Genomic DNA, 22,829 nt, shown 5'->3' with positions numbered 1-22,829 from the left:
GCCAGGCCTTTGTGTATTGGCTAGCCCAGCCCAGCCAGCCCACCCCAACCTCCCGTAGCCTTCCCTAGATCAGAGGACAGAGGCGAACCTCCCAGGACAGAGAGAGGAGGTTTTGTGAGAAGCTGCTCCTGACAGAAAGTGCCAGGCTGGGAGAGGTGGGACTGGGGAGTCCTAGCCCCAGATGGGGAGGGGCACTGCCCTAAGCTGGGATGGTCACAGGAAGTGAGCAAGCCCAGGAGACTGGTGATTTCTGGGTAACTAAGCTTCTGGCAACCTCCCAGTGATTCAGGCTGGGCCTTTCTGAACTCTAATCAGTCTCTCTCTCTCTCTCTCTCTCTCTCTCTCTCTCTCTCTCTCTCTCTCTCTCTCTCTCCCCCTCTCTCTCTCCCCCTCCCTCCCTCCCTCCCTCTCTCTCTCTCTCTCTCCTTCTCTCCCAGCTCACTCTGCCTCCTCCCCTGGTTCTCCCTGGATCTCCCTCCCTGTTCTCAGTCCTTGTTTTCCCATCTCTGAGCCCTCCCTGCCCTGCCCCCAGCACCCACCTTCCCTGCCCCTCTCCACTGTCCCGGGAGCTCCCGTGGCCCTGCCTTGGCCTTGGGCCCTCACCTCTGTCCCATCTGCCTGCAGGATGCTGCAGCTGAGCCTGTCCTGGCTGGGCCTGGGGCCAATGGCAGCCTCCCCATGGCTGCTACTGCTGCTGGTTGGAGCCACCTGGCTCCTGGCTCGTGTCCTGTCCTGGACCTACACATTCTATGACAACTCTCACTGCCTCAATGTTTCCCACAGCCTCCAAAACGGAGGTTTTTTGGGGTCACCTGGGCCTAGTGAGTGAGGGAGCTGGATGGGTCTGGGGTGTCAGGGTGCATAGATTTCCCAAGGGACCAAAAATGGGGCTCAGGAGTCTGGGAGTCAGGGGGTTGTCTGGGGTTCGGGCAGCAGAGAAGGGAGGGAGGTGGCTCACTCTGACCTCTGCGGTGCCATCCCAAGTCTTCTCACCAGCTCTCCCCCTCTCCAGCCTGCTCTGGATCCATTTGCTTTCTGTCTTCCCTACATTAGTGCACCTCTGAGGGCTCATGGGCCTGCTGCACAGAGCAGGGACCCTCTTGTGTTCCCACATTCTCCACTGCTGGACTTGAGGCCTCCTATGGGGCAGTGTCCAGAGTATGCCCCCTTGCCTTGCCCATCTCCTTGTCTGCCCATATCTGGGCTGCCGCGTTCCCTCAGAAATTAGCTATGACCACACACACACACACACACACACACACACACACACACACACACACACACACACACACACACACACACACACACACACACCAGCCAAAACAGAGCTGTGGCCAGTTTCCCATCCCCTCCCCTTTATAGGGCACCTTCCTCTTATCTTACTCTTCCTCTCTAAGATGTACCATAGCACCCTGTTGCCCAACCTGACAAAAGGTGTCCACTCATTTCCCCTTCCAGAAGATGTTTATGATTCCCTGTCCTCCTGACTTTGACCTACGATGTTAACCTGCTCTCATTGTAAAAGGCATGATTGATGAGTGTGCACATGATCAGGGAGACTGTTCACAGACGACCTGTGCCCAGAACCAGGTGTGCAGAAGATAGGTGGGAGCCACCATCCTGATGGACAGTCAGAGCTCACCTCTGCTCCCCAGGTTCTGCCAAGGCTGGAAGGTCTCTGGTGTGCAGACCTTTTCCATGGGAGGAACTGGAGGTCATTTGGGCTATACAGGACATGACAGGATGTGTGCATCAGCCTCAGGGACAAGTCTGGAGACCACACTGCTGCCCACCATCCCCCTCTGTAGCTGCCCCCAGGCTGGAACTACTCAGGCATGAGTAGAGAAAACCCATTCTCTCGAGACAAGGTGTCTTCTCCTCTGCCTGGGGCTGCACCCTTGGTACTTAGTGATGGCCCCAGGAGGGAAGGAGCAGCAGGAAGCAGAGATTCCCTCCATCTGTGCAGAATCCATACAGGAGTTCACTGCAGAGGCTGCTCCAATTATAGAGGCTCCGGGGTTCACTCTTTGTCCTCTTCTGAGGAGGTGTGCTAGCCTGAATGCAGGTGCGTCATCATATATGTATACACACACACACACACACACACACACACACACACACACACACACACACACACACACACACACACACAATGATACTTCAAAAAGTTCAAAGAAAAATAGAATTGAAAGGTAATAGGAATCTTTCCTTGAACTTTTTGAAGAGTTCATTGTGCGTGCATGTGTGTGTGTGTTTGTGTGTGTGTGTGTGTACAGAGAGAGAGAGAGACAGACAGAAGAGGGGATTTTTTATGACAATTGGTTCACATGATTATGGAGGCTGAGACGTCCCACGCCATGCTGACAACCAGAGAAGCTGGTGATGTGTCTCATTGTGCGTCGAAAAGACTGAGAACCTGGGGCTGCTGGTATAAGTCCTGGCATCCAGATGCTCCAGAACCTGGAGTTCTGATGTCTGAGAGTAGTAGGAGATGGATGTCCCAGCTCCAGAAGAGAGAAAATTCTCTCTTTCTCTGCCTTTTTTTTCTACCTGGGTCCTCAAGGAATTGGATGATGCCCAACTCCACTGGTCAGGGTGGATCTTCCTTACCCAGTCTACAGATTCAAATGCTACCCTCTGCTACAAACACCCCCACAGACACAGAAAGAAATAATGTTTTAAAGTCATCAGGGCATCCCATAGCCCAGTCAAGTTGTCTCCTACAATGAACCATCACAGGAGGTGACCATCTTGTCTTGCTTGTAGGTCACCCCCACAGGGCAGGGCATGAGAGACTTGACTCACCTTGTGTCAACCTACCCTCAGGGGTTTATGGGCTGGATGGACCCTATCTTCCCCATCATCAGTTTGTGCCACCCTGACATCATGCGGCTTGTCATCACTGCCTCAGGTAGCCATTGGAGCTTGTGGTGGTGGATGCCATGGCACACCCGATGGCTTCCACCCCCAAGATTCTGTGCAGCCTCTGCAGGACCCTGGTCCCTCCTTTTCTCTCCTCTCTCAGCCATCTTCCTCTTTCTTACATGTATTCACCAGTCCCCATCTCAGTGTCTCATCTCTCTATCTCCCTCTGCCTCCCTGCCCTGATGTTCTGGGCACCACTGAGGTACCAAAACACATCAGCCTAAGAACCTGTACAGGAGAAACCCTGATCTTGAGGATATGAACCTGGACAGGCATCCCCAATGTCATGTGTCCAGAAATGGGTCAGAGTAAGATGGACCGCAACAGCTAAGAGCAGAAACAAGGTTCATGATGGGGCAGGCTGGAAGGCTTCCTGGAGGCGGGGTTACGTGAGCTGGGTTGGAAGCATGAGTAGAAATTTTCAAAGCAGAGGGCAGGGGATGCAGGGGCATTGTAAGCACCTGAGGTCCCCCACCACGCCTGGCATCAGCCTTGTGCATTCCCAGACCGTGAGAAATGAGGAGGGCTTGGAGCTGGTGGATGATCTGGGCTGCTAGTTCCATGATGTCCACCTCTGGTGGGTAAGTTTCTTTTACCTCATTCTTTAGCTTGTCCACTGTGTGTTCATTGCCCACCTGCTCCAGGTCCCAGAATCTTCAATAGAAGACCACAACCCAGCCTAGTGCCCCTACTCTGCCCTCTTACCTTCCCATTATTGGACAAGCCAGGGGAAGGGACAATGTCCCACAGAGAGCATGGCTCTTACACCAAACTGCTGGATGATGCTGGGCAGGTCCCCAGCTCTCTCTGGCTGCTGAGGTCCCCTTCAGTTGTAAGAGGTGGAAGCTCAATCACGTGTGGTCTAAGCAAACCAACGACATATATTGATTGTGGCCTCCAGGCACGGCTGGATCCAGGCCTCAAACAGTGTCATTAGGAAACTGTATCCTTCTCCCCTTTTGACTTTTCTCTGTATTGTTTTTCCTCCAAGGAAGCCCTTTCCTCATGGTGTCAACGATGATTTCCAAAGGCTCAGTACCCATAGGAAAGCTCACCTTTCCCCCAGAGTTCTCATTAATCGCCTATGATTCAATTTATTATCTTAGCCTGGGTCAAAGGACAGATTCCTCATCTAATCTCAGTGACTCTGATTGCTCAGTCTTAGTGGACATGGATATCCTAGAGCTATTGTATTAAGGAAACAAAACAAGTCAATGGTTAGGGACTCAGGCTCTGGCTTCAAACAGACCTGCGCTCATATCTGAGGCATGACACTTACTATCTGACAGACCATGGGTATCTCATTGCTCAGAGCCTTAGTTTCTTTATCTGAAAAATCGATGAAGGAGAACCCAGGTGAACATGGTGGATCTAAATGGACAAAGACCTTCCTGTCCTTTCCTGAGGGACCTGAACAGCCATGTATCAAGGATGTGGGGAGGGAGCCCAGGAGGAGACTTAACACAGGGCCTGGGTCGGGGTCTCAGCCCTGCAGGTCCTTCTCTCTACTGTCCTAGAAGAGTATGAATTAGGCCCTCTTTGCTCTTCTCCAGATTTGTAGCTGGGAGGAGGGTCTCCTGTATACACAGGGCTTGGTAAGCCCTTTGGAGTGTGCACTGGTTGTGGGTGGGGCCCTGGCATATGGTCGTCCGTATCTCCCACCCCACCTACATCAAGCCCATGCTCTTTGCTCCAGGTAGACACTGCACTGGCTACAGGTTGCCCACTGTTGAAGTCACTGTGATGTGTCCAGCTGGTCCGATGACTTGAGTGCAGATGTGGGGGCTGTGGTGGAGATGCCACAGCCTCTGCCTCACCCGGTCTCCCACCTGTCTGACCTCTGCTTATGTCTACCAATGTCTGAATGTGCCCATGTGACACCTGCTGTGTCACATCTTGTCACATTTGCATCTACACCTGTGTCTTCATTATACCTGCCACATATTATACCTGGTTACACCTGGGTTACTCCTGGGATCACATGGAGATGGTCAAGTGTGGGCTATGCTGAGGCCAAGGACATTTGGGACATGTCAGGGTCTGTCTGGTTCTCCTCTGAGGTGCTGTTTGAGCTTGCCTTGTTCTGCAACTTTTCTCCTCTGGGCCGTGTTTGGGGTTGTCTGAGGTCTGGGACTCAGCATTCCTTTGTGAATTGTCTGGGACATTACTTGAGTCTTTCTGAGGCAGGTCTTAAGGTATGCTTTGGTCAAACCTAAGACCCAGTTTGCATCACATCTGAACCACTTCTGAAACCTTGAGGGGTTCATATTTAAATCTCATCTGGAACCCATCTGTGGGCAGGTTGAGGTCATGTTCCACCATCTTGGGTTCATGTCAGAGCATGTTGTGGCCATGTCAGGACATGTTAACATGTGTTAGTCCATGTCATATGTCCCAGGTCCATGTCAGGTGATGTCAGACATACTGAGGCAGGCAGGGTGTCCCAGGTCCCTGTAAAGGCACCTTGTAGCACTGTGCTGTGCTCCAGTACTGTTGAACATGTTGGACCATGTAGGAGCCATGTCAAGGTGTGCTGGGCTGTGTCATGCCATGTTAGGGTGTTCCTATGCTCTACTCTGCTGCTGCAGCCTCGTCTGGTTCCCCCTAGACTCCCCCATCCTACCTCCTTGCACTGCCCTCGGCCCCCGCCCTGCTATGCTGGGCTTGGAGGGGGATTGTGCAGACCCCTGGCTGGGATACTCCACCCAACACCCAAAGTCGCTCCTCTCCCCCTCTCCATGACCCCTGATTGTCCTCTTTCCTGTCAGCTGCCATCGCACCCAAGGATATGACTATGGCTTCCTGAAACCGTGGCTTGGTGAGTAACTGCATGTGAAGGGGTTTGGGGACAACCTTGGGGGACCAGGGGAAGGTGATGCCTTTGCCCACTGGCCACGGCTACCAAACTAGAGGATGGGCTGCTGCTGAGTGCTGGTGACAAGTGGAGCCGCCACCGCCGCCTGCTGACACCCGCCTTCCACTTCAACATCCTGAAGCCCTATGTGAAGATTTTCAACCACAGTGTGAATGTCATGCACGTGAGTCACATGAACCCAGGGTCCCAGCTGGAGCCTTGGGAAGGGAGAGGAGCCTCAGATGGGTTAGTCTGGAATTATGGCTCTGCTGGGTGACTTTGGGGTCATTTTCCTTCCTTTCCAAGCCTTGGTTTCTCATCTGTAAAATGGGGATAATAATCCCTACCTAAATAGCAGTCAAGACACTGTAATGTATTCATGTCCAGGGCACATAGCAGGAGCACAGAAGCTGTCAATGTCTAGCTTTACTTCTCCAAATCCCTGGCATCTTGAAACCCTGTTGATGATAATGATGAAGATTGCATAGTAGCTATTACTGAGTAACAAACTACTCCACAATTCACTGGGTTATAGTGATAAGGGTTTATGATTGTCAACACATCTGTGGGGTCAGTGACTGGTTCTTCTGGTCCTGGATGGGGTCACTCATGGTATATGATCAGCTGTGGGTCAGGTAGGCAGCTTCGCTGATCCTGGCTCAGGTCTCTCACATGTTTGGGGCTTGTCTGGTTTCAGGCGAATCAGGAATGGCATCAGCTGGGACAAGTGAACTTGTCTCCCTGTGATTGTCTTTTTCCAGAAGGCATCCGGGCATGTTCACATGGCAGAGCCAGGGACCCAGGGAGTGAGAGGAGCCTGCAGTGCCTCTGGGGTCTTAGGTTTATTAGAGTTACTACCTCATCCTTCAAACCACGTTGTGTTGGCCAAAGAAACTCAGAAGTCAGCACAGAATCAAAGGGGATTAAACAGGCTCCATGTCTTACTGGATGTGGCTGAAAAATCACATTGGCATGAATGTGAAAACTAGGAGAAGTGAAGAATTCAGAGTAAGGGTTTTATAAAGTGCCCAGGATTCTTTCTTACTCGCAAGCTGAAAAATTAGCTTGTTATTTTTCGTGGAGTCTGTCAGAAGACATGAAACCCCTGGATGACAGACAAAGAGCAGTTTCTTACCCACAGCATGGCAAGCATCCTGGGCTTCTGGTTGATAGCTATTCTCTACCCAAGTCACTGAATCCCAAGGGCTTGATACAGGTGGGCTTCAATAGATGTCTGTTCATATAGTGCATTGAATTACAGGGGAGAAGCACTAAGCTTAGGGAATATGGCTCCCATTTACAAATTCTTTGAGGACAGCACAACGTATTTCCTATATGTGTGGCAGAGTTTGCATCATAAGAAGGCCACCCACATGATGAGCCTTGTAAATGATATAGAACAGATGGCACATAAACCCTTTCTTCCTTTCAGGGAGAGAAAGACACACACACACACACACACACAGACACACACACACACACACACACACACACAGAGAGAGAGAGAGAGAGAGAGAGAGAGAGAGAGAGGAGAGAGAGAGAAACACTTTATTTATTTATTTATTTATTTATTCTGAAATCCTCTCCAATGAGATGGCAATGTCTACAGCTTTACAACCCAAATATTTCCAGGGGAGATAAGATTCTGGATCTACCACCTAGAATATGCACAAATATCTTTGGAGCAATACTTAATCTCTAACTTCTGAGACAAATTGCCATTCCACCATCTTGTAACCCAGGTTGCCAGTAAGTTCTCATACTAGTTCTCTTCGTGCAGAATCATGAAAATATTCATGGGTCACTGATTTCTCCCACCAGGGACAAAACAGGAGGCAAGGGACCCCGGGAGGAAGACGATGGGGTCGGGCTCTGGTGATGGTGACCAGGAGAGGTCTATGTGTAGAGTGAGCTTGGGGTCAGAAAAGAAGATGGATATCCATGGATTGTCTCAGATTAGACTCAGCAGCCCACCGAGCTAGTGTGATTTGGGGACATTGTCATCTCTCCAGGGTAAAGATGGGAAGGAGTTGTCAGATGAAGACATCAGAGCAGAGGCTGACACCTTCATGTTTGAGGGTGAGGGTCACAGTGTGGGACTACAGTGGGAACAGGGGTCTCTGCATCCCAGGGATGTGGCATGTACCCTGAATCACTCCATTCTGCCCATCTTCCCCTCCCCCAGCCTCCCTGAGGGTCTTAATGTAAGGGTGCTGTCCACAGATCCATTGACAAAGCAGCCCAGAGACCCAGGCCTGCCTGGCTACCCCTCAGGTTATGACACCACAGCCAGTGGACTCTCCTGGGTCCTGTACAACCTTGCAAAGCACCCGGAATACCAGGAGCGCTGCCGGCAGGAGGTGAGAGAGCTCCTGAGGGACTGTGAGCCTAAAGAGATTGAATGGTGAATTAGGTCCTCGTGGCCTATTCCTGAGCCCCTTTCATTGGCCCGGCTCCTTAGGTGGGGAAGAGGGAAGAAGTTTTTGTTAATTCTGCCATTGTGACATATTGGGAAAAGAAGCAGAGCCCAGAGTCAGGGCCTGGTTAGGAGGCGAAAGATTGCAAGTATTTGGGACACAAGGTCGGTGCTGCTGAGAGAATTAGTGACAATGCATGAGGGCAGATGATGCTATGCAGCACATATTCAGTAAATAAACTCCCTTCCAGTCCCTTCCCTTTCTCCCTAAAATAGAATTTTTTCAAACACCTTCACTCTCTGAATGTTTGCTCTTCTGTGCCCTAATTCCTACACTACTAACCAGTCAAGGGATTCACCAGGGACACCTGGGAGAAAGACTAATCCATGTCTTGTCCACAACACCTGCATCATTCATCCATCCTGTCTTTGTGCAGCAAACTCTCCCACACAGCCTTCCCATCTGCAATTATTTACCCAGACCCTTTCTGTGCTCTGGAGACACGAAAAGGACTCAGCCTGGGCCTCTGCCTTCCAGGAGCTCCCAGCCATGTGGGGGACAAGTCCCAGGTCAGGATGCTCCCAGAGAAGCAAGGCTGGGGTAAAAAAGTGTCTCAGAACAGACCTATGGTTACAAGAGGTGGCAAAGGCAGAGTGGGAGAGGGGCTAGGGAGAAACTAGGTTAGAATAATTACAATTTGTTGTAATGAACATCCCAATACTATTGACTCGATCATCACATATTGTACACAAACACTGACAGTCAACACTGTTTCCTAAAAACAGGTATAAGAAGTTATGTTACAATTTTTAAAAAAGTGTCTCAGTTGAACCCCGTAATGATGGTCAATGGATATTTGGGGGCAGTTGAACGACAGTGCTGTAGATCAGGAAGAGAGTTTAGGCAAAGATGGAGAGAAAAGAGAAGAGAACAAAAGAGATGGAGGGAAAAGGAGAGGGGGAGGCTTGTGTGAAAGTGGGGAGAGGGTCATAGAGAGAGAAAGAGGGGGGAGGAACGAGGAGGGAGAGAGAAGAAAGGAGGCAAAGAGGGAGAGACAGAGTCATGATGAGATGATGAAACTGGAGGTGGCAGCAGAGGCTGGCTGAGGAAGTCTTGCAAAGCAATAGTAATGGCTTCGATTTAACCTACGGCAAATGGGAGCCATGGGCAGTGTTTGAGCAGGGGAGGGACAGGTCAGATCTGGGTAGTAGAAGGACCTTCCTAGAACTGGTGTGGAGGGCATACTGGAGAGGACAAGCTGTAGACGGAACGCACAGGGAGGGGATTCTGAGGACTGAGCCAGGCAGAGGCTCGGGGACAGAGAGGAGGCTTTGGATGGGACAGGCATTTGGGGTGTAGTGTCCTCCCCTCCAAGCCTTTGCTCAGCACAATAGTCCTGTTAAGTGCAGATGCATTTTTATGCTTTGAAAAATCAAGACTTCATGTAAAATTATGCACTTGTAATAAGAAGTGTGGGAAAAAAAATTATGACAAATATGAGCTTTCTTAAGCTCCTCCCTAGCAGGGACTAAGGTCAGTGGTTTGCTGTGTGTCCTTCCAGAAAATGGCTATCCTCATGTGCACATTTATATAAACACACACTCTTTTTCTGCACAAATGAGAGTACATAAAATAGACACAGGTCTGCACACCAACAATATAATTTTGAGATATTTTCTTTTTTGTTTGTCATAGCAGGAGTTTTGAAAAATGGGTTTGTGCGGGAACTCCATGGGGACCACACTGCTGCCACGCGATCCAGCAGCCTGGCCCAATGTGTATGGAGCACAGAGTCATCCAGCAAGGGAGATAGAAGCTCCATAGAGTCCACACACCCTGTGGGGGGGCCACCGCCATGGGATCCAGCAGCAGGTAGGCTTCACAGCCGCCACCCAGCTCCATCCCAAGCCCGGCCTAGTGCGCACAGAGCAGGGAGACATACTGCAGGGGAAGGGAAAGCTCTGCAGAGACCACACGCTCTGTGGTGCCTCAGTGCATCCCAGCAGCCTGGGCCAGAGTGCATGGAACAGGGAGAAGTCCAGCATGGGAGGTGGAAGCTCAGCAGACAACACACACCCTGCAGTACTGCCCCATGATCCAGCAGCCCGGCAGAGTCCAAGCTGACCAGACAGGTGGCTCCCCGGAGAGGCCCAAGACCTGAGGCAACCACACACGGAAGGCACTAGTGGCCAACTGAGTAGACACTGAGGTAGCCATACCAAATTGGCAACCACAGCAACAACTAAGTTAGGCAATAGTATCAAACCTGTGGACTGTGAAACCCCTTGCCACAATGAATAAAAATCAAAGAAAAGATACCAGAAATATGAAAAATCAAGAAAGTACACCACCAAAGGATAATAACTCTCAAGCTCTAGATCCAATAGAACAAGAAGCCCTTGAAATGACTGACAAAGAATTTCGAGTGATAATTCTAAGGAAACTGAATGAGATACAAGAAAACTCAGCTAGACATCATGATGAAACGAGGAAAAGTATACAGGACCTGAAAGAGGAAATGTACAAGGAAATCAATGCCCTGAAAAAAAATGTAGCAGAACTTGCCAAACTGAAGAAGTTTTTCAGCGAGATAAAAAACACAACGGAGAGTTTAACCAGCAGGCTTGTGGACGTTGAAGAGAGAACCTCTGAACTTGAAGATGGGCTGTTTGAAATAACACAAGCAGACAAAAAAAAAAAAAAAAAGAAAGAAAGAAAGAAAGAAAAAAGAATAAAAGACATTGAAGAAAATCTGAGAGAAATATCAGACAACCTTAAGCACTCAAATATCCGAGTCATGGGTATTCCAGAAGGGGAGGAAAAAGGAGATTGCATTGAAAACATATTCAACAAAATAGTGGCAGAAAACTTCCCAGGTATAGGAAAAATCACAGATCTTCAGATCCAGGAAGCTCAACGATCTCCAAACGTATTCAACCCAAAAAGGTCTTCTGCAAGACATGTTATAGTCAAATTGGCAAAACTCAAAGACAAAGAGAGAATCTTAAAAGCTGCAAGAGAGAAGCGTCAAATCACCTATAAGGAAGCCCCAGTCAGGCTAAATTCAGACTTTTCATCACAAACCCTAAAAGCTAGAAAGGATTGGGATGATATATTCAAAATACTGAAAGACAGAGATTACCAGCCAAGAATACTCTACCCTGCAAGGCTATCCTTCCAAAATGAAGGGCAAATAGTATATTTCTCAGACAAACAAAAACTATGGGAGTTCACCACCACACGACCACCCTTACAAGAAATCCTCAAGGGAGTACTGGGTTTGGTTCCTGAAAAATAACTACCACTGCCATTAAAACCCAAGAAAAATCAAAACCCACTAGTATAATAAAAATGGCATTCATGAAGAGAAAACAAACAAACAAAAACGCTATCTACAACCTAAGGAACCAACAAACACAGAAACCAAACAGTAAATCAGAAAGCAAGGAACAAAAGACACCTAAGACAACCAACCAACCAATAAAATGCTAGGAATAAATCAACAAATTCAAAAAAATTGGAATTATCCCATGTATTTTCTCAGACCACAATGAATTAAAACTAGAAATCAATAACAAACGAAAATTCTGGACACACACAAGCTACCAAAACTGAGCCAAGAAGACGTAGAAAATCTGAACAGACCAATAACAATAACGGAGATTGAAGCTGTTATCCAAAGGCTCCCAACAAAGAAAAGCCCAGGACAGGATGGATTCACAGCAGAATTTTACCAAACATTCAAAGAGGAATTGACACCGATTCTTTACAAACTATTCCAAAAGATTGAAACACATGTAAATCTTCCAAACTTATTCTATGAAGTGAACATCATCCTGATACCAAAACCAGGTAAAGATATAACCAAAAAAGAAAACTACAGGCTGATATCCTTGATGAATATAGATGCAAAAATCCTCACTAAAATACTAGCAAACAGAATACAGCAACACATACGTAAAATTATGCACCACGATCAAGTGGGATTCATCCCAGGGGTGCAAGGTTGGTTCAACATACGCAAATCAATAAATGTGATACACCATATTAATAAACTCAAACACAAGGACCATATGATCATCTCTATAGATGCTGAAAAAGCATTTGATAAAATTCAACATTCATTCATGACAAAGACCCTCTATAAGTAAGGTATAGATGGAAAGTATCTCTACATAATTAAATCCATATATGAGAAACCCACTGCCAATATCATCCTGAATGGGGAAAAGCTGAAAGCTTTTCCTTTAAGAACAGGCACTAGACAAGGATGCCCACTCTCACCACTCCTATTCAACATAGTGTTGGAAGTACTAGCCAGAGCAATCAGAGAAGAGAAGGAAATAAAGGGCATCCAGATTGGAAAAGATGAAGTTAAACTCCCTGTTTACAGATGACATGATCCTATATATCAATCAGCCTAAAGCCTCTACAGAAAAACTCTTGGGGTTGATAAACGATTTCAGCACAGTAGCAGGATACAAAATCAACATACAAAAATCAGTAGCATTTCTATTCTCAAGTAGTGAACAAGCAGAAAGAGTAATCAAGAAAGCCTGCCCATTTACAATAGCCACAAAAAGATAAAATACTTAGGAATTGAGTTAACCAAGGAGGTGAAAAATCTCTATAATGAGAACTACAAACCACTGCTGAGAGAAATTAGAGAGGATACAGAAGATGGAAAGTTATCACATGCTCTTGGATTGGAGGAATCAACATAGTGAAAATGTCCATACTACCCAAAGTGATATACAAATTCAGTGCAATCCCCATCAAAATTCCAATGACACTTTTCTCAGAAATGGAAAGAACTATCCAGACATTTATATGGAATAACAAAAGACCACACATAGCCAAAGCAATGCTGAGCAAAAAAAATAAAGCTGGAAGCATAACACTACCTGACTTTTAACTATACTACAAAGCTATAATAACCAAAACAGTATGGTACTGGCATAAAAACAGACACACTGATCAATGGAATAGAATAGAGGATCCAGAAATCAACCCACACACCTACAGCCATCTGATCTTTGACAAAGGCACCAAGCCTATACAGTGGGGAAGAGACGGTCTCTTTAGCAAATGGTGCTGGGAGAACTGGATATCCATAGGCAGGAGATCGAAACTAGACCCATACCTTTCACCATACACTAAAGTCAACTCAAAATGGATTAAAGAATTAAATATACACCCTGAAACAATAAAACTTCTTAAAGAAAACATAGTAGAAACACTTCAGGAAATAGGATTGGACACAGACTTCATGAATATGACCCCAAAAGCACGGGCAACCAAAGAAAACATAAACAAATGGGATTATATCAAACTAAAGAGCTTCTGCACTGCAAAAGAAACAATTAACAGAGTTAAAAGGCAACCAACAGAGTGGGAAAAAATATTTGCAAAATATACATCTGACAAAGGATTAATATCCAGAATATACAAGGAACTCAAACAACTTTACAAGATGAAAACAAGCATCCCAATTAAAAAATGGGCAAAAGAGCTAAGTAGGCATTTCTCTAAGGAAGATATACAAATGGCCAACAGACATATGAAAAAATGCTCAATATCACTCAGCATTTGGGAAATGCAAATCAAAGCCACACTGAGATACCATCTCACCCCAGTTAGGATGGCTAAAATCCAAAAGACCCTGAACGATAAATGCTGGCGAGGTTGCGGAGAAAAAGGAACTCTCATACATTGTTGGTGGGACTGCAAAATGGTGCAGCCTCTATGAAAATGGTATGGAGGTTCCTCAAACAATTGCAGATAGATCTACCATATGACCCAGCTATCCCACTGCTGGGAATATATTTAAAGCAATGAAAATCATGAAGTCGAAGGTATACCTGTTCCTTAATGTTCATTGCAGCACTCTTTACAATAGCCAAGAGTTGGAATCAGCCTAAATGTCCATCATCGGATGAGTGGATACGGAAAATGTGGTACATCTACACAATGGAATACTACTCAGCTATAAAAACGAATGAAATACTGCTATTTGCAACAACATGGATGGACCTAGAGAGAATTATATTAAGTGAAACAAGTCAGGCACAGAAAGAGAAATACCACATGTTCTCACTTATTGGTGGGAGCTAAAAATAAATAAATAAATTCACACACACACACACACACACACACACACACAAAAAAAAAAAACCAGGGGGCGGGGGAGAAGACATAACAACTACAATTCCTTGAAGTTGATACGACAAGCAAACAGAAAGGACATTGTTGGGTGGGAGGGGGGAGAGTGAGGAGAGAGGGAGGTTTCGGTAATGGGCCACAATAATCAACCACATTGTATATGAACAAAATAAAATTTTTTTAAAAATGTAGGCACAGAAAAAAAAAGAAATAGAAAAATGGGTTTGTTTTGAATTTGATTTTTATTTTTAGTTAAGAAATTTTAATTATATATGTTTCTGGTATACAATGTGATGATATATGTCTATAATATGGAATGATTAAATCAAGCAAAGGCACATATCTCTTCATATAGTTATAATTCTTGTAGGGAGAACATTTGAAATTTACTGTCTTAGCAGTTTTGAAAGATTATTATTTCCTGTGGTCACTATGTTGTGCAATAAACCTAAAAAACTTACCTCTCTTCTCTAACTGAAACTTATACCCATTGACCATCATCTTCCCATTTCCTGCCCTTATATATCCAGCTGCTGTAACCACCATTCTACCCTCTGTTTCTACGAGTTTGACTATTTTATATGCCACAGATGAGTAAGATCATGCAGTATTTGTCCTGGTATATCTGGCCTAGTTCACTTAGCATAATGATCTCCAGGTTCATCCCTGTTGCTGCAAATGACAGAATTTTCTTTATTTTTTTTAAGGGGTATTTAGTATTCCATTCGTATAAATACCATATGACAAATGAGTTTTGAATTACAAAAACGGTGATGAGAACTAGGTCTTTATGCACTGAATGAGACATTGCAGAGAAGACTTGGGTTATCCTTGACATTCCTCCCCCCCAACCTAATCTCCTCATTTCCTTCCAAGAGATCTCCAGAGCTATCAGTTTGCCATCTATCTATCTATCTGCCTATCTATCTATAATCTATCTAATCTCCATATACATGTTCATATACTCTTTGCCCTTTTGCATTGACATATACATACATTTTATAACATTTTTTCCACTCAGCAGTGTTTCTTACAGAACTCTTTTTTACAGGCTGCATGGATTCCATATTTTATCCAGCTCATCTCGTGTTGAAGACATGTGTCTGATTATAATAGATAGTGTCAATTTACCTTCCAGAGTCTGTACTGATTTACATTCCAGCCTTCAGTGTGTGATGGGAAAAGTGATCCCTATTTCCTCCCTTTGGCAGATGTATGGTATTCTATCATGTGGATGTACCCTAATTTATCTAAACACCTTACCAGAGATTTATATTTGGTTTGTTTCCAGACTTTTCTTAAATTAAACATGGCTTGGTCAGCATGTGTGTATGGTGACCGTTACTTACATGCATGTGTGAGCATCTCTGCAGGACAGATTCCCAGAAGTGCAGCTGCTCAATCAAAGACCATTTTTGATTGCATTACACAATTTTAAAAATGACTGCAAATCCATTCTTGTTAGCTGAGTCTGACAGCAACAGCTTCAGATAACTTTCTCAGTAGTACTATTGTGTTACTCAATTTTAAATCTTTACTGAACTTCATATTTCTTCTAACACACATTTACTTAAGTAAGAGTGTGTTACACTTTCCCCTGCGTAATGGAGATGTAAAAAAGAACTACTCGATTACTCAAAGCAGTATGAATGCATTGAGAAGCCTGGAAGAACTCCACTTCAATAATTTCCCCATTAGGAGGAGAAAGCTGAAATGTGACAGCCCCGATTCAAAGTTAGTTTCTCACTTTTATTGGAAAGACAAGGAAGTTTCACAAGAAAATTCAGTTGATTTAACCATTACAAAGAACACAAGGAAATGGGCAGCACTACGGCTAAGTATAGTTTTAACAAGGGAAACTCATAACATCAGTGAAATAAACAAAGTGAAATTCCATAGGGCAATTTGCAAAAGGTTAAGTCGATCCACCAACAAAAGCTTGTACTTAGCAAACACTTTCTTTTCCTACAGCAATTTCCTCGGTATGTTTACGTAACAATGAAGTAACTTTCTCAACATATCAATCAGTACGTTAACCTGCACCAAGGACGTCTGCCCTTTGAGCCAGCAATTTTGCTGTGTTACAATTCTTTATCTACAATGGAGACTTTAGCCTGGAGAAAGTTTCCTGTTTTTTGCAAGCTTAACATTTCTATGTGTATTTTTTAAAAGTTAGGTCCTGTGAAATACATTTGGTTTATTAATGTTAGTATCTCCACAAGAGTGAGATCAAGAAGCTCTTGCACATGTTGATAATAAACCACTGGTTTTCTTTTTATGAGAGTGTTCATCTTACATTCTTTGCTCTTTTCTGGGGTCCTTCCCTTTTAAAAAATATTTACTTATAACAACATGTATTAAAAATCATCTTTTTTCCTGTCTTTTATTGCTAAGGATTGCCTTTAGACTTTTGGGTAATTTTGGTTAATTTTTACTAAGTCAAATTTGTCCACATTTTCTTTTACCCCCATGCTATCTACATACTATACAATTCTCAGGGTTTTGTGTGGCTTACTTTAGCAGATGTGAGGTTTTCACTTATTCACGTGTCTGTCTCTGAGCTCTCTCTTCTGTTCCGTGTGTCTTTTTTCCTGTTCTTGCAGCAGTGGCACACGATTTGTATGACTGCACCCTTGCAACAGGTCTTAATATCTGGTAGAATGAGTTCTCTGCCTCTTTAATCTTTTATTTTCAAATTAACCCAACTCTTCAAGACCTTTTATTCTTCCAGAAATATTTTAGAATAAGTCCGTCAAGTTTCAAAAAAAAAAAAAAAATCCGGTAGCTTTTCATTAGACGTGAATATATTCTTTTGGTGAATTTGAATATATGATTGACTTCTGGGAAACCGATTCCTTCTTAATATTGACACATACTATCCCAGAGTGTGGAATGGATATCCATCTATTCAAATACTCTTTTGTCTTTTAATAGAGTTTAAATATTTGCTTAGAGATGTTGTGCATGTTCTGTTCAAGTAACCCTTAGCTACTTTTGTTGCAGTGGTGTATTGTATCTTTGATTTGGATTGAGGGAAATGTACATATTCATTTGGAGTAGAGAGATTTCATGTTTCTTAAATTTAATCTAGGAGTTTTATATCATTATTATTAGCATCTATTTTTCATTATCTTTTCTATTTCTAAGTAGAAAAACTAATGATTTATGGATACAAATTTTTCCCCCATAGACATAGTACCTGCTAAAGATGGCATCTTATATCAAAAGAAAAACATATAGATCATTTTGTAAAACCTCTTTAAACAACTGGGAAGTTGCCTGTAAAAAATTGAACTCAACTGGCTTCTCACATCTTATAACAAGATAATATCAACACGAATCAAGTATTTAAATTTTTTTTAAAAGAGTCTTTTTAGCTGTAGCAGAAACCATGGGAAATTATTTTATAACTCCAGAGTAGGGAAAAACCCACTTTGTCACAAATCTCAGGAGATGTACGAGGAGAGATTGATATAGTGTTTAATGAAAAAAGACACAGACCAGTGTGTAGTATATAGTATGCTGCTTTATAATTTTTATGACTTTTTAATTTTTTTCCACTTTTTTTATTGTGCTAAAACATGTATAACATAAGGATTGCTATTTTAAGCCTTTTAAAGCATGCGTTGCATGGAATTAATTATATTCACAATGCTGTGCAACCACCACCCCTATTTACATAACTTTTTCATCATCCTAAACATAAACTCTGTACCCATTAAGCAATAACTTCTCATTATTCCTTGAGCCCTCTTGTTTCCAGTAACTTCTAATTTACTTCTGTCTCTGAATTTTTAAAAAATTTTAATTTATTTTTTTTTCTTTTTTTTTGTGATCATAAATGGTGTATCAGGAAGTTTTATTTTGCATTTTTCTTATTATGGGTGAGGTCAAGTGTCTTTTCAAATGCTTAAGACCTATCCCTATTTCCTTTGTTGTGAACTATCTTCCTATTCTTTTTTTTTTTTTTATAAATTTTATTTTGTCGATATACATTGTGGTTGATTATTGTTGCCGCTTACCAAAACCTCCCTCCCTCCTCCCTCTCCTCCCTCCCACCCAACAATGTCCTTTCTGTTTGCTTGTCGTATCAACTTCAAGTATTTTCTTAATCAACCCATACTAATTGTAGATATTTATGGAGTAAAATATGATATTTGCATACATTTATGCAGTGTGAAATGATGATATCAGGGTATTTAGCATATGCATCACTTCAAAAGTACCTCTAAAAAGGTACATTAAAAAATAGCCATAACCTAGACAACCTGTGGAGAGGGGAAGTGGGTAGTATTGGGCCATAGGGGTAGGTGATGCTTTATAGTTTTCAAATTTTGAACCAGTTAACCATATCAGCTATTAAAATTTAAACAGCCACCACCCCATATAAAGATTAAAGAAACAAATTCAGTACCTTACTGTATCTTCAATATTTGTAAGAGTTTTGCAATGAATTCTCCGGTTTTTTCTAAGTATAAAATCACTGTCAAATAATACATTTACCCATACATTTCAACTTTCATTACTCTCCTCGTTTTCCTTGTCTAATTGCATTTGGTAGTATCTCTACTACAATGATAAATAAGAGCAAAACATTGAATTTCTTTATTTTTTTGCTTACTCATTTACATTTCGATTTTGCTTTCTGGCCATAAAGAATATTTGCTTTTAAGCAAATTTATTAACTCTTCCTGGTTGATGTTTAACTTTCCTTCCGATGATGTTTTGCTCAGAAAAGAATTATTTAAAAAATGATCTAGATTTTCTCTGATACTTTTCTAATTCTGTGCTTTTCTGATTTTTTTCTGCATTTTTATTCTCAAACATTTGATTCATCTGGAGTTTACTTTGTTATAGGTAGAAAAGGTTCACTGGGCAACAGAGGGCCCGAAAGACGATTTTTGATCTCTGGATAATTGTTCGGGGGCTGGGACAGTTTCATAGGGATGACCCTGTGGAGCTGCCCTTCCTGACCATGTGCATCAAGGAGAGTCTGCACCTTCATCCCCTGTACCCAGGACTTTGTGCTCCCAGAAGGCTGTGTCATCCCCAAAGGTGCCCACAACACGAGGGGGAGGAGGCTCTTGGGTTGGAACAGGGGCCCTTCACACTCTGGGGCCTTGTCCTGACTGCTCCCTCCTGTTCCACAGGTGTCACTTGCCTCCCCAGTATTTTCCGGACCCATCACAACCCAGCTGTGTGGCCAGACCCTGAGGTGCTGTCTACCCCTCCCAGTCCTTGTTAGTTCCAGGGGTCCTAGAGAAGGGGGCAGAGTTTTAACTTGGGAAATGAGACATCACCTCCCCCACCACACACATCTATCCCTCCATGGCTGCCTGCCCTGGGAGACCTCACTCAGTGACCCTACCTTGGTCTGCCCTCCAGGTCGATGACCCCTTCCACTTCAACCCCAAAAACATCAAGGGGAGGTCACCAATGGCTTTTATACCCTTGTTGGTGGGGCCCAGGTGAGGCTAGCCAGCTTCTGTCGGGGATGGGGTGATGGAAGTGGGGGTCTGGGCACGACAGCGGAGAAGGGCACGGGGAGGGGTGAAGTCGTAGATGGTCAGAGTTCCAGCTCTCCTTCTCTCCCATCCTCCAGAGGTCATGGGCAAAGTCCTGGGGATAGAGTTTGGTTGGGTAAGCCCAGGAGGGGTCCGTGGTGTGCTTCACCCCCCCCATATCTGCTATTCTGAGTTGGGGGCTGGATTCTGGGCCCGGCTCAGGAGATACACAAGCCCACGTCGTGGTCCCAGGCACAGTTAACCCCCCTCTGTGCCCCTCAGGGTGAGCAGGGTGGGGGTCCTAGTCCAGGTTTCAGGTATGATGGGCCCGGAGGGAGGGTCCTTCGCGCAATCAGAGTCCCCATCTCGGCCCCCAGGAACTGCATCGGGCAGACGTTCGCTATGGCTGAGATGAAGGTGGCCCTGGCGCTCACGCTGCTGCGCTTCCGTGTCCCGCCCGACGACGAGGAGCCTCGCAGGAAACCAGAGCTGATCCTGCGGGCGGAGGGCGGACTCTGGCTGAGGGTGGAGCCGCTGAGCGCGGGCCCGCAGTGATGCACCCAGTGCCCCCTGGCCTGGGAACCCACACCGAGCCCACCCACCTACCTCTGCAGATTCCCAGGAATAAAACTGTGCTGCCTGAGCCTCACCGAGAGCCAGCAGGGGGCGCTGGGGGACCGCGGGGAATCCAGGCAGCAGGCACGGGTTGGTGGATGTGGGGCTGGTGTGTCTGAGCCCAAGACCCCGACTGCCTCTCTGGCTGACCACAGGGTCCCCACCCTGATGGCAGGTTCTCCCGGATTCCACGTGTGGACTTTATCCTGTAGTTAGTAGGGAGCTATGGGAGGTGTTTGAGCAGGAAAGGGACCAGGGTTAAGGATGGATTTAAGGAGCAAGACTGAGGCTTTGAGTGAAGGACGAGAACCCCTGGAGACAGAACCATTCGTCTGTGCTGTGGGTGTCTCCCAACAAAGGCCCATGGACAGCTCAGAACACAGGGGAGGAGGCCTGCAGCTTCCACCCTGCCAGACTCTCCAGGATTCCAAGTTCCCTTCGTGCTCTTGCCAACGTCCCACCTCTGTCAGTTGTTTGCCTCTGTCAGGTCTCCCTGTGACCTCCATCCCCTACCTTCAGAGAGCCCCCTCCCTCTTCCCTTCTGGGCCCCCTGGTGCTGCCCAGGCAGCGTAGACAATCAATACTGGCTGAGCCCACACTGTCCACCAGGCACCCTCACAGGAGTGTTGGGGGGAGGCCTCATCCCTGCCCTATCACCTCCAGGTTCCTCGTTCATTCCCATCACAGGCCGCACTATCCCATCTTAGGGTGGGTTGGGGGTAGAACCATCCTATTTGACACTTGAGATTCAAGGCCACACTATTGGAAACAAAAGTCACCCTCAACAGCATGAGATCTGGAGCCAGACTACTTGGGCTCATCTCAGCTCTGCTGTGTGACTTGGGTAAGTTACTTCCCCTCTCTGTGCCTTAGTTTCCTCAACCATATGAGGACAACAGCCCTACCTATTTCAGGGTTGTCCCAAGGGCTACATGCAAAGGATTTAGAGCTGAGCCTTGTGCATAGTAAATGCACAATAAATGTGGCCATTGTTACTTCCTTTCACATAAAGTCTGGCTATTCAGGCATGTTGCCCTTCAATAGTTATTTCTGCTGTGACTGCTAAGAGTATGTCTTGGAAATCAAAGGTAACGATTGTAATCTCTGTGCTCATGGAGTGAGCTCTTCCCCACTTGAGCTGTGCATATAGGAGTCAGTAGTTTCTGAAAGTGTGGGGGAGGAGGGCACCCAGAAGTGCAAGGGGATAGGAGAATCCTCAGTTAATGTCTCAAATTATATCCTGCTGTGAACACTGATCTCTTTTCATAGCCTAAGGGACTGCAACACAGAGCCCCTGGCTGACCCCTCCAATCTCCTCTCCAGCTGGTCTCCTTCCCTCACTGTGCCTAGATTCTGATCTCCTAATAGACTCTGTTTTCATGTCTCAGGGCCTTTGCACTTGCTCTTTCTTGTACTTGGGATGCTCTTCTCCAACTCTTTTGTGCATGAGTCTCCTCATTCAGGGCTTGGCTGAAAAGTAACCTCCTCAGAGAGCTTCTTTCTTTCCTACACAAGTACGACCCATCCTCATTCATTTTTATCCCAACACTGCATTTTATAGGTTGTCCCATCATCGAAAATAATCTTGTTTATTCGTTGATCATGTGGAATATTTACTAACACTAAAATATCCATGGTATCAAAGATGAGAATGTGCAAGGACCTTTGATGCTAACCTGGCCCAATGCATAGAACTGGATAAGTGGCCCAAAGGTTTTTTTGGACCTCAACTAAGAGATTCAGTGCAAGACACAAATTTTACAAGTGTCTAAAGTAGAATCTCCCCTGCAGTGTTTCATGAAACAACACATTAAAAGCAGTTCTGGAAAGAAATATGGAGACTCAAATCCAAAAGTTTGGAACCCTTGAGTTTAGCACACATCAATAGATTTATTTCTGGCAGGACTTTTCAGAGCATGTAAAATTCTGATGTGGCTGAGAGTTTCAGAAAAGGACCAAAGTGTGCACGATTTTCCAAATAGGGTTGGTAAAGCATGATGATTAATATATACTCAGTGTCTACTATACACCAGCTATATAATGGTATAGAAATCGAGGCCCAGGTTTCTTAGCATGAGGGGAGTTGGGATTTGAATGAAGATCTCAGAGGAGGCTTGGTGCAGAATTAAGAATCATGATTCTAAATAGAGCCCTGCAGACACTGCAAGTTTAAAGTCAACCTATGGGAGGAAGAAGAGATTAACAGAGGAAATTAGCAGAAATTAATTAAGAAGCTTACAGAGGACCTTCTTAACCCCATCTGGTGTAGGTGGCCCTGCCCCCTACAAACACACATGGGGGGCTGCAGGATCTGATTCTGTGATAAGCCCAGGAACTCTCCTCACAAAGGAT

The 22,829-nt window shown here is 45.0% G+C and overlaps 1 pseudogene; it reads left to right on the top strand.

The window, feature by feature from the left end:
* Positions 1-625: 625 nt before the first annotated feature.
* Positions 626-20,417, top strand: LOC134387656 (cytochrome P450 4F2-like; annotated as a pseudogene).
* The last annotated feature ends 2,412 nt before the right edge of the window (positions 20,418-22,829 follow it).

Source organism: Cynocephalus volans, chromosome 10, assembly GCF_027409185.1.
Source record: "Cynocephalus volans isolate mCynVol1 chromosome 10, mCynVol1.pri, whole genome shotgun sequence".
NCBI classification, from domain to species: Eukaryota; Metazoa; Chordata; class Mammalia; order Dermoptera; family Cynocephalidae; genus Cynocephalus; species Cynocephalus volans.
This window is presented reverse-complemented; position numbering and strand designations above follow the sequence as displayed.